Source organism: Hyperolius riggenbachi, chromosome 2 (genome assembly GCF_040937935.1).
Source record: "Hyperolius riggenbachi isolate aHypRig1 chromosome 2, aHypRig1.pri, whole genome shotgun sequence".
Classification (NCBI taxonomy): Eukaryota; Metazoa; Chordata; class Amphibia; order Anura; family Hyperoliidae; genus Hyperolius; species Hyperolius riggenbachi.
The window spans coordinates 446,287,480-446,300,296 of NC_090647.1; positions in this window are offsets into that span (position 1 = coordinate 446,287,480).

Below are 12,817 nucleotides of genomic sequence, written 5' to 3' on the forward strand. Positions count from 1 at the left end.
CACATATAGTGAACCGGAGGTGCGGGTGGGGTCCCAGAGAAGATTGATTTCCAGTGGAAGATTCTTCTCATGTTAGGTTAGCACTGGGTGGGAAGCCGACATACAGCATGTTGGTGGGATGAAATTGTTCCCTGGGGAGGGTGTTTTAATCTGGGAGGGATTTTTTTGCTGATAAATCAGCACTGTAGGGCCATTCACCTATGCTATTGTTGGTGTCTTGACTGAAGCTGAGACTTTGATCTCTACTGCGCGGTCTATTTGTCGCACCAATCAAGAACGGTATCTCTGCTGCCAGAGTGGTACTCTTCTTGGTATGTGTGATTGTCAGGGGAAGTAGAAGGCGTCGTGTGGGTCCAAGTCAGATATGAGGTTGAGACCACATCTATAGCATATTGGTGGGGTGGGAGGGTTCTCTTAGAAGGGTAGATTTTTTCCTGGAGTTTGTACTCCTTTCAACTAGTTAGGGCATACCTTTCAACTATTATAGGCTTTTAAAAGGGTGGGGGGTAGGTTCCTTAGAGAAGATTGTGTTTTCCATTGGAAGATTCTTCTCTTGTTCAGTTAGCACGGGGTGGGTTGTGCCAACATATACTAGGTTGGTGGGATGAAGTAGTTCCCTGGGGAGGGTGTCTGTGTGATGTCACTTTTTGCTGTGAATAGGATCTCTGCTGCGCCTTCTGCTTATCACACAAATCAGTAAAACATCTCAGCAGCCAAGCTGCTACTGATGTGTGTGATGCCGGGGAGGTAGGAGACGCAGTTTAGCGCCAAGTCTAACTGAAGTTGACGCCACATATAGTGAACCGGAGGTGCGGGTGGGGTCCTAGAGAAGATTGATTTCCAGTGGAAGATTCTTCTCATGTTAGGTTAGCTCTGGGTGGGAAGCCGACATACAGCATGTTGGTGGGATGAAATTGTTCCCTGGGGAGGGTGTCTTAATCTGGGAGGGTTTTTTTGCTGATAAATCAGCAGTGTAGGGCCATTCACCTATGCTATTGTTGGTGTCTTGACTGAAGCTGAGACTTTGATCTCTACTGCGCGGTCTATTTGTCGCACAATTCCAGAACGGTATTTTCGCTGCCAGAGTGGTACTCTTCTTGGTATGTATGATTGTCAAGAAAAGTAGAAGGCATCGTGTGGGTCCAAGTCAGAAGTGAGGTTGAGACCACATCTATAGCATATTGGTGGGGTGGGAGGGTTCTCGTAGAAGGGTAGATTTTTTTCCTGGAGTTTGTACTCCTTTCAACTAGTTAGGGCATACCTTTCAACTATTATAGGCTTTTAAAAGGGTGGGGGGTAGGTTCCTTAGAGAAGATTGTGTTTTCCGTTTGAAGATTCTTCTCTTGTTCAGTTAGCACGGGGTGGGTTGTGCCAACATATACTAGGTTGGTGGGATGAAGTAGTTCCCTGGGGAGGGTGTCTGTGTGATGTCACTTTTTGCTGTGACTAGGATCTCTGGTGCGCCTTCTGCTTATCACACAAATCAGTAAAACATCTCAGCAGCCAAGCTGCTACTGATGTGTGTGATGCCGGGGAGGTAGGAGACGCAGTTTAGCGCCAAGTCTAACTGAAGTTGACGCCACACATATAGTGAACCGGAGGTGCGGGTGGGGTCCCAGAGAAGATTGATTTCCAGTGGAAGATTCTTCTCATGTTAGGTTAGCACTGGGTGGGAAGCCGACATACAGCATGTTGGTGGGATGAAATTGTTCCCTGGGGAGGGTGTCTTAATCTGGGAGGGGTTTTTTTGCTGATAAATCAGCAGTGTAGGGCCATTCACCTATGCTATTGGTGGTGTCTTGACTGAAGCTGAGACTTTGATCTCTACTGCGCGGTCTATTTGTCGCACCAATCAAGAACGGTATCTCTGCTGCCAGAGTGGTACTCTTCTTGGTATGTGTGATTGTCAGGGGAAGTAGAAGGCGTTGTGTGGGTCCAAGTCAGATATGAGGTTGAGACCACATCTATAGCATATTGGTGGGGTGGGAGGGTTCTCTTAGAAGGGTAGATTTTTTCCTGGAGTTTGTACTCCTTTCAACTAGTTAGGGCATACCTTTCAACTATTATAGGCTTTTAAAAGGGTGGGGGGTAGGTTCCTTAGAGAAGATTGTGTTTTCCATTGGAAGATTCTTCTCTTGTTCAGTTAGCACGGGGTGGGTTGTGCCAACATATACTAGGTTGGTGGGATGAAGTAGTTCCCTGGGGAGGGTGTCTGTGTGATGTCACTTTTTGCTGTGACTAAGATCTCTGCTGCGCCTTCTGCTTATCACACAAATCAGTAAAACATCTCAGCAGCCAAGCTGCTACTGATGTGTGTGATGCCGGGGAGGTAGGAGACGCAGTTTAGCGCCAAGTCTAACTGAAGTTGACGCCACACATATAGTGAACCAGAGGTGCGGGTGGGGTCCCAGAGAAGATTGATTTCCAGTGGAAGATTCTTCTCATGTTAGGTTAGCACTGGGTGGGAAGCCGACATACAGCATGTTGGTGGGATGAAATTGTTCCCTGGGGAGGGTGTCTTAATCTGGGAGGGTTTTTTTGCTGATAAATCAGCAGTGTAGGGCCATTCACCTATGCTATTGGTGGTGTCTTGACTGAAGCTGAGACTTTGATCTCTACTGCGCAGTCTATTTGTCGCACAAATCAAGAACGGTATCTCCGCTGCCAGAGTGGTACTCTTCTTGGTATGTGTGATTGTCAGGGGAAGTAGAAGGCGTTGTGGGGGTCCAAGTCAGATATGAGGTTGAGACCACATCTATAGCATATTGGTTGGGTGGGAGGGTTCTCTTAGAAGGGTAGATTTTTTCCTGGAGTTTGTACTCCTTTCAACTAGTTAGGGCATACCTTTCAACTATTATAGGCTTTTAAAAGGGTGGGGGGTAGGTTCCTTAGAGAAGATTGTGTTTTCCATTGGAAGATTCTTCTCTTGTTCAGTTAGCACGGGGTGGGTTGTGCCAACATATACTAGGTTGGTGGGATGAAGTAGTTCCCTGGGGAGGGTGTCTGTGTGATGTCACTTTTTGCTGTGACTAGGATCTCTGCTGCGCCTTCTGCTTATCACACAAATCAGTAAAACATCTCAGCAGCCAAGCTGCTACTGATGTGTGTGATGCCGGGGAGGTAGGAGACGCAGTTTAGCGCCAAGTCTAACTGAAGTTGACGCCACACATATAGTGAACCGGAGGTGCGGGTGGGGTCCCAGAGAAGATTGATTTCCAGTGGAAGATTCTTCTCATGTTAGGTTAGCACTGGGTGGTAAGTTGACATACAGCATGTTGGTGGGATGAAATTGTTCCCTGGGGAGGGTGTCTTAACCTGGGAGGGTTTTTTTGCTGATAAATCAGCAGTGTAGGGCCATTCACCTATGCTATTGGTGGTGTCTTGACTGAAGCTGAGACTTTGATCTCTACTGCGCGGTCTATTTGTCGCACAAATCAAGAACGGTATCTCCGCTGCCAGAGTGGTACTCTTCTTGGTATGTGTGATTGTCAGGGGAAGTAGAAGGCGTCGTGTGGGTCCAAGTCAGATATGAGGTTGAGACCACATCTATAGCATATTGGTGGGGTGGGAGGGTTCTCTTAGAAGGGTAGATTTTTTTCCTGGAGTTTGTACTCCTTTCAACTAGTTAGGGCATACCTTTCAACTATTATAGGCTTTTAAAAGGGTGGTGGGTAGGTTCCTTAGAGAAGATTGTGTTTTCCATTGGAAGATTCTTCTCTTGTTCAGTTAGCACGGGGTGGGTTGTGCCAACATATACTAGGTTGGTGGGATGAAGTAGTTCCCTGGGGAGGGTGTCTGTGTGATGTCACTTTTTGCTGTGACTAGGATCTCTGCTGCGCCTTCTGCTTATCACACAAATCAGTAAAACATCTCAGCAGCCAAGCTGCTACTGATGTGTGTGATGCCGGGGAGGTAGGAGACGCAGTTTAGCGCCAAGTCTAACTGAGGTTGACGCCACACATATAGTGAACCGGAGGTGCGGGTGGGGTCCCAGAGAAGATTGATTTCCAGTGGAAGATTCTTCTCATGTTAGGTTAGCACTGGGTGGGAAGCCGACATACAGCATGTTGGTGGGATGAAATTGTTCCCTGGGGAGGGTGTCTTAATCTGGGAGGGTTTTTTTGCTGATAAATCAGCAGTGTAGGGCCATTCACCTATGCTATTGGTGGTGTCTTGACTGAAGCTGAGACTTTGATCTCTACTGCGCAGTCTATTTGTCGCACAAATCAAGAACGGTATCTCCGCTGCCAGAGTGGTACTCTTCTTGGTATGTGTGATTGTCAGGGGAAGTAGAAGGCGTTGTGTGGGTCCAAGTCAGATATGAGGTTGAGACCACATCTATAGCATATTGGTTGGGTGGGAGGGTTCTCTTAGAAGGGTAGATTTTTTTCCTGGAGTTTGTACTCCTTTCAACTAGTTAGGGCATACCTTTCAACTATTATAGGCTTTTAAAAGGGTGTGGGGTAGGTTCCTTAGAGAAGATTGTGTTTTCCATTGGAAGATTCTTCTCTTGTTCAGTTAGCACGGGGTGGGTTGTGCCAACATATACTAGGTTGGTGGGATGAAGTAGTTCCCTGGGGAGGGTGTCTGTGTGATGTCACTTTTTGCTGTGACTAGGATCTCTGCTGCGCCTTCTGCTTATCACACAAATCAGTAAAACATCTCAGCAGCCAAGCTGCTACTGATGTGTGTGATGCCGGGTAGGTAGGAGACGCAGTTTAGCGCCAAGTCTTACTGAAGTTGACGCCACACATATAGTGAACCGGAGGTGCGGGTAGGGTCCCAGAGTAGATTGATTTCCAGTGGAAGATTCTTCTCATGTTAGGTTAGCTCTGGGTGGGAAGCCAACATACAGCATGTTGGTGGGATGAAATTGTTCCCTGGGGAGGGTGTCTTAATCTGGGAGGGTTTTTTTGCTGATAAATCAGCAGTGTAGGGCCATTCACCTATGCTATTGTTGGTGTCTTGACTGAAGCTGAGACTTTGATCTCTACTGCGCGGTCTATTTGTTGCACAAATCCAGAACGGTATTTTCGCTGCCAGAGTGGTACTCTTCTTGGTATGTATGATTGTCAAGAAAAGTAGAAGGCGTCGTGTGGGTCCAAGTCAGAAGTGAGGTTGAGACCACATCTATAGCATATTGGTGGGGTGGGAGGGTTCTCTTAGAAGGGTGGATTTTTTCCTGGAGTTTGTACTCCTTTCAACTAGTTAGGGCATACCTTTCAACTATTATAGGCTTTTAAAAGGGTGGGGGGTAGATTCCTTAGAGAAGATTGTGTTTTCCATTGGAAGATTCTTCTCTTGTTCAGTTAGCACGGGGTGGGTTGTGCCAACATATACTAGGTTGGTGGGATGAAGTAGTTCCCTGGAGAGGGTGTCTGTGTGATGTCACTTTTTGCTGTGACTAGGATCTCTGCTGCGCCTTCTGCTTATCACACAAATCAGTAAAACATCTCAGCAGCCAAGCTGCTACTGATGTGTGTGATGCCGGGGAGGTAGGAGACGCAGTTTAGCGCCAAGTCTTACTGAAGTTGACGCCACACATATAGTGAACCGGAGGTGCGGGTGGGGTCCCAGAGAAGATTGATTTCCAGTGGAAGATTCTTCTCATGTTAGGTTAGCACTGGGTGGGAAGCCGACATACAGCATGTTGGTGGGATGAAATTGTTCCCTGGGGAGGGTGTCTTAATCTGGGAGGGTTTTTTTGCTGATAAATCAGCAGTGTAGGGCCATTCACCTATGCTATTGGTGGTGTCTTGACTGAAGCTGAGACTTTGATCTCTACTGCGCAGTCTATTTGTCGCACAAATCAAGAACGGTATCTCCGCTGCCAGAGTGGTACTCTTCTTGGTATGTGTGATTGTCAGGGGAAGTAGAAGGCGTTGTGTCGGTCCAAGTCAGATATGAGGTTGAGACCACATCTATAGCATATTGGTTGGGTGGGAGGGTTCTCTTAGAAGGGTAGATTTTTTTCCTGGAGTTTGTACTCCTTTCAACTAGTTAGGGCATACCTTTCAACTATTATAGGCTTTTAAAAGGGTGGGGGGTAGGTTCCTTAGAGAAGATTGTGTTTTCCATTGGAAGATTCTTCTCTTGTTCAGTTAGCACGGGGTGGGTTGTGCCAACATATACTAGGTTGGTGGGATGAAGTAGTTCCCTGGGGAGGGTGTCTGTGTGATGTCACTTTTTGCTGTGACTAGGATCTCTGCTGCGCCTTCTGCTTATCACACAAATCAGTAAAACATCTCAGCAGCCAAGCTGCTACTGATGTGTGTGATGCCGGGGAGGTAGGAGACGCAGTTTAGCGCCAAGTCTTACTGAAGTTGACGCCACACATATAGTGAACCGGAGGTGCGGGTAGGGTCCCAGAGAAGATTGATTTCCAGTGGAAGATTCTTCTCATGTTAGGTTAGCACTGGGTGGGAAGCCGACATACAGCATGTTGGTGGGATGAAATTGTTCCCTGGGGAGGGTGTCTTAACCTGGGAGGGTTTTTTTGCTGATAAATCAGCAGTGTAGGGCCATTCACCTATGCTATTGGTGGTGTCTTGACTGAAGCGGAGACTTTGATCTCTACTGCGCGGTCCATTTGTCGCACAAATCAAGAACGGTATCTCCGCTGCCAGAGTGGTACTCTTCTTGGTATGTGTGATTGTCAGGGGAAGTAGAAGGCGTCGTGTGGGTCCAAGTCAGATATGAGGTTGAGACCACATCTATAGCATATTGGTGGGGTGGGAGGGTTCACTTAGAAGGGTAAATTTTTTCCTGGAGTTTGTACTCCTTTCAACTAGTTAGGGCATACCTTTCAACTATTATAGGCTTTAAAAGGGTGGGGGGTAGATTCCTTAGAGAAGATTGTGTTTTCCATTGGAAGATTCTTCTCTTGTTCAGTTAGCACGGAGTGGGTTGTGCCAACATATACTAGGTTGGTGGGATGAAGTAGTTCCCTGGGGAGGGTGTCTGTGTGATGTCACTTTTTGCTGTGACTAGGATCTCTGGTGCGCCTTCTGCTTATCACACAAATCAGTAAAACATCTCAGCAGCCAAGCTGCTACTGATGTGTGTGATGCCTGGGAGGTAGGAGACGCAGTTTAGCGCCAAGTCTAACTGAAGTTGACGCCACACATATAGTGAACCGGAGGTGCGGGTGGGGTCCCAGAGAAGATTGATTTCCAGTGGAAGATTCTTCTCATGTTAGGTTAGCACTGGGTGGGAAGCCGACATACAGCATGTTGGTGGGATGAAATTGTTCCCTGGGGAGGGTGTCTTAATCTGGGAGGGGTTTTTTTGCTGATAAATCAGCACTGTAGGGCCATTCACCTATGCTATTGTTGGTGTCTTGACTGAAGCTGAGACTTTGATCTCTACTGCGCGGTCTATTTGTCGCACCAATCAAGAACGGTATCTCTGCTGCCAGAGTGGTACTCTTCTTGGTATGTGTGATTGTCAGGGGAAGTAGAAGGCGTCGTGTGGGTCCAAGTCAGATATGAGGTTGAGACCACATCTATAGCATATTGGTGGGGTGGGAGGGTTCTCTTAGAAGGGTAGATTTTTTCCTGGAGTTTGTACTCCTTTCAACTAGTTAGGGCATACCTTTCAACTATTATAGGCTTTTAAAAGGGTGGGGGGTAGGTTCCTTAGAGAAGATTGTGTTTTCCATTGGAAGATTCTTCTCTTGTTCAGTTAGCACGGGGTGGGTTGTGCCAACATATACTAGGTTGGTGGGATGAAGTAGTTCCCTGGGGAGGGTGTCTGTGTGATGTCACTTTTTGCTGTGAATAGGATCTCTGCTGCGCCTTCTGCTTATCACACAAATCAGTAAAACATCTCAGCAGCCAAGCTGCTACTGATGTGTGTGATGCCGGGGAGGTAGGAGACGCAGTTTAGCGCCAAGTCTAACTGAAGTTGACGCCACATATAGTGAACCGGAGGTGCGGGTGGGGTTCTAGAGAAGATTGATTTCCAGTGGAAGATTCTTCTCATGTTAGGTTAGCTCTGGGTGGGAAGCCGACATACAGCATGTTGGTGGGATGAAATTGTTCCCTGGGGAGGGTGTCTTAATCTGGGAGGGTTTTTTTGCTGATAAATCAGCAGTGTAGGGCCATTCACCTATGCTATTGTTGGTGTCTTGACTGAAGCTGAGACTTTGATCTCTACTGCGCGGTCTATTTGTCGCACAATTCCAGAACGGTATTTTCGCTGCCAGAGTGGTACTCTTCTTGGTATGTATGATTGTCAAGAAAAGTAGAAGGCATCGTGTGGGTCCAAGTCAGAAGTGAGGTTGAGACCACATCTATAGCATATTGGTGGGGTGGGAGGGTTCTCGTAGAAGGGTAGATTTTTTTCCTGGAGTTTGTACTCCTTTCAACTAGTTAGGGCATACCTTTCAACTATTATAGGCTTTTAAAAGGGTGGGGGGTAGGTTCCTTAGAGAAGATTGTGTTTTCCGTTTGAAGATTCTTCTCTTGTTCAGTTAGCACGGGGTGGGTTGTGCCAACATATACTAGGTTGGTGGGATGAAGTAGTTCCCTGGGGAGGGTGTCTGTGTGATGTCACTTTTTGCTGTGACTAGGATCTCTGGTGCGCCTTCTGCTTATCACACAAATCAGTAAAACATCTCAGCAGCCAAGCTGCTACTGATGTGTGTGATGCCGGGGAGGTAGGAGACGCAGTTTAGCGCCAAGTCTAACTGAAGTTGACGCCACACATATAGTGAACCGGAGGTGCGGGTGGGGTCCCAGAGAAGATTGATTTCCAGTGGAAGATTCTTCTCATGTTAGGTTAGCACTGGGTGGGAAGCCGACATACAGCATGTTGGTGGGATGAAATTGTTCCCTGGGGAGGGTGTCTTAATCTGGGAGGGGTTTTTTTGCTGATAAATCAGCAGTGTAGGGCCATTCACCTATGCTATTGGTGGTGTCTTGACTGAAGCTGAGACTTTGATCTCTACTGCGCGGTCTATTTGTCGCACCAATCAAGAACGGTATCTCTGCTGCCAGAGTGGTACTCTTCTTGGTATGTGTGATTGTCAGGGGAAGTAGAAGGCGTTGTGTGGGTCCAAGTCAGATATGAGGTTGAGACCACATCTATAGCATATTGGTGGGGTGGGAGGGTTCTCTTAGAAGGGTAGATTTTTTCCTGGAGTTTGTACTCCTTTCAACTAGTTAGGGCATACCTTTCAACTATTATAGGCTTTTAAAAGGGTGGGGGGTAGGTTCCTTAGAGAAGATTGTGTTTTCCATTGGAAGATTCTTCTCTTGTTCAGTTAGCACGGGGTGGGTTGTGCCAACATATACTAGGTTGGTGGGATGAAGTAGTTCCCTGGGGAGGGTGTCTGTGTGATGTCACTTTTTGCTGTGACTAGGATCTCTGCTGCGCCTTCTGCTTATCACACAAATCAGTAAAACATCTCAGCAGCCAAGCTGCTACTGATGTGTGTGATGCCGGGGAGGTAGGAGACGCAGTTTAGCGCCAAGTCTAACTGAAGTTGACGCCACACATATAGTGAACCGGAGGTGCGGGTAGGGTCCCAGAGTAGATTGATTTCCAGTGGAAGATTCTTCTCATGTTAGGTTAGCTCTGGGTGGGAAGCCGACATACAGCATGTTGGTGGGATGAAATTGTTCCCTGGGGAGGGTGTCTTAATCTGGGAGGGTTTTTTTGCTGATAAATCAGCAGTGTAGGGCCATTCACCTATGCTATTGTTGGTGTCTTGACTGAAGCTGAGACTTTGATCTCTACTGCGCGGTCTATTTGTTGCACAAATCCAGAACGGTATTTTCGCTGCCAGAGTGGTACTCTACTTGGTATGTATGATTGTCAAGAAAAGTAGAAGGCGTCGTGTGGGTCCAAGTCAGAAGTGAGGTTGAGACCACATCTATAGCATATTGGTGGGGTGGGAGGGTTCTCTTAGAAGGGTGGATTTTTTCCTGGAGTTTGTACTCCTTTCAACTAGTTAGGGCATATCTTTCAACTATTATAGGCTTTTAAAAGGGTGGGGGGTAGATTCCTTAGAGAAGATTGTGTTTTCCATTGGAAGATTCTTCTCTTGTTCAGTTAGCACGGGGTGGGTTGTGCCAACATATACTAGGTTGGTGGGATGAAGTAGTTCCCTGGGGAGGGTGTCTGTGTGATGTCACTTTTTGCTGTGACTAGGATCTCTGCTGCGCCTTCTGCTTATCACACAAATCAGTAAAACATCTCAGCAGCCAAGCTGCTACTGATGTGTGTGATGCCGGGGAGGTAGGAGACGCAGTTTAGCGCCAAGTCTAACTGAAGTTGACGCCACACATATAGTGAACCGGAGGTGCGGGTAGGGTCCCAGAGAAGATTGATTTCCAGTGGAAGATTCTTCTCATGTTAGGTTAGCACTGGGTGGGAAGCCGACATACAGCATGTTGGTGGGATGAAATTGTTCCCTGGGGAGGGTGTCTTAATCTGGGAGGGGTTTTTTGCTGCTAAATCAGCAGTGTAGGGCCATTCACCTATGCTATTGGTGGTGTCTTGACTGAAGCGGAGACTTTGATCTCTACTGCGCGGTCTATTTGTCGCACAAATCAAGAACGGTATCTCCGCTGCCAGAGTGGTACTCTTCTTGGTATGTGTGATTGTCAGGGGAAGTAGAATGCGTTGTGTGGGTCCAAGTCAGATGTGAGGTTGAGACCACATCTATAGCATATTGGTGGGGTGGGAGGGTTCTCTTAGAAGGGTCGATTTTTTCCTGGAGTTTGTACTCCTTTCAACTAGTTAGGGCATACCTTTCAACTATTATAGGTTTTTAAAAGGGTGGGGGGTAGGTTCCTTAGAGAAGATTGTGTTTTCCATTGGAAGATTCTTCTCTTGTTCAGTTAGCACGGGGTGGGTTGTGCCAACATATACTAGGTTGGTGGGATGAAGTAGTTCCCTGGGGAGGGTGTCTGTGTGATGTCACTTTTTGCTGTGACTAGGATCTCTGGTGCGCCTTCTGCTTATCACACAAATCAGTAAAACATCTCAGCAGCCAAGCTGCTACTGATGTGTGTGATGCCGGGGAGGTAGGAGACGCAGTTTAGCGCCAAGTCTAACTGAAGTTGACGCCACACATATAGTGAACCGGAGGTGCGGGTGGGGTCCCAGAGAAGATTGATTTCCAGTGGAAGATTCTTCTCATGTTAGGTTAGCACTGGGTGGGAAGCCGACATACAGCATGTTGGTGGGATGAAATTGTTCCCTGGGGAGGGTGTCTTAATCTGGGAGGGTTTTTTTTGCTGATAAATCAGCAGTGTAGGGCCATTCACCTATGCTATTGGTGGTGTCTTGACTGAAGCTGAGACTTTGATCTCTACTGCGCAGTCTATTTGTCGCACAAATCAAGAACGGTATCTCCGCTGCCAGAGTGGTACTCTTCTTGGTATGTGTGATTGTCAGGGGAAGTAGAAGGCGTTGTGTGGGTCCAAGTCAGATATGAGGTCGAGACCACATCTATAGCATATTGGTGGGGTGGGAGGGTTCACTTAGAAGGGTAAATTTTTTCCTGGAGTTTGTACTCCTTTCAACTAGTTAGTGCATACCTTTCAACTATTATAGGCTTTTAAAAGGGTGGGGGGTAGGTTCCTTAGAGAAGATTGTGTTTTCCATTGGAAGATTCTTCTCTTTTTCAGTTAGCACGGGGTGGGTTGTGCCAACATATACTAGGTTGGTGGGATGAAGTAGTTCCCTGGGGAGGGTGTCTGTGTGATGTCACTTTTTGCTGTGACTAGGATCTCTGCTGCGCCTTCTGCTTATCACACAAATCAGTAAAACATCTCAGCAGCCAAGCTGCTACTGATGTGTGTGATGCCGGGGAGGTAGGAGACGCAGTTTAGCGCCAAGTCTTACTGAAGTTGACGCCACACATATAGTGAACCGGAGGTGCGGGTAGGGTCCCAGAGAAGATTGATTTCCAGTGGAAGATTCTTCTCATGTTAGGTTAGCACTGGGTGGTAAGTTTACATACAGCATGTTGGTGGGATGAAATTGTTCCCTGGGGAGGGTGTCTTAACCTGGGAGGGTTTTTTTGCTGATAAATCAGCAGTGTAGGGCCATTCACCTATGCTATTGGTGGTGTCTTGACTGAAGCTGAGACTTTGATCTCTACTGCGCAGTCTATTTGTCGCACAAATCAAGAACGGTATCTCCGCTGCCAGAGTGGTACTCTTCTTGGTATGTGTGATTGTCAGGGGAAGTAGAAGGCGTCGTGTGGGTCCAAGTCAGATATGAGGTTGAGACCACATCTATAGCATATTGGTGGGGTGGGAGGGTTCTCTTAGAAGGGTAGATTTTTTTCCTGGAGTTTGTACTCCTTTCAACTAGTTAGGGCATACCTTTCAACTATTATAGGCTTTTAAAAGGGTGGGGAGTAGGTTCCTTAGAGAAGATTGTGTTTTCCATTGGAAGATTCTTCTCTTGTTCAGTTAGCACGGGGTGGGTTGTGCCAACATATACTAGGTTGGTGGGATGAAGTAGTTCCCTGGGGAGGGTGTCTGTGTGATGTCACTTTTTGCTGTGACTAGGATCTCTGCTGCGCCTTCTGCTTATCACACAAATCAGTAAAACATCTCAGCAGCCAAGCTGCTACTGATGTGTGTGATGCCGGGGAGGTAGGAGACGCAGTTTAGCGCCAAGTCTAACTGAAGTTGACGCCACACATATAGTGAACCGGAGGTGCGGGTGGGGTCCCAGAGAAGATTGATTTCCAGTGGAAGATTCTTCTCATGTTAGGTTAGCACTGGGTGGGAAGCCGACATACAGCATGTTGGTGGGATGAAATTGTTCCCTGGGGAGGGTGTCTTAATCTGGG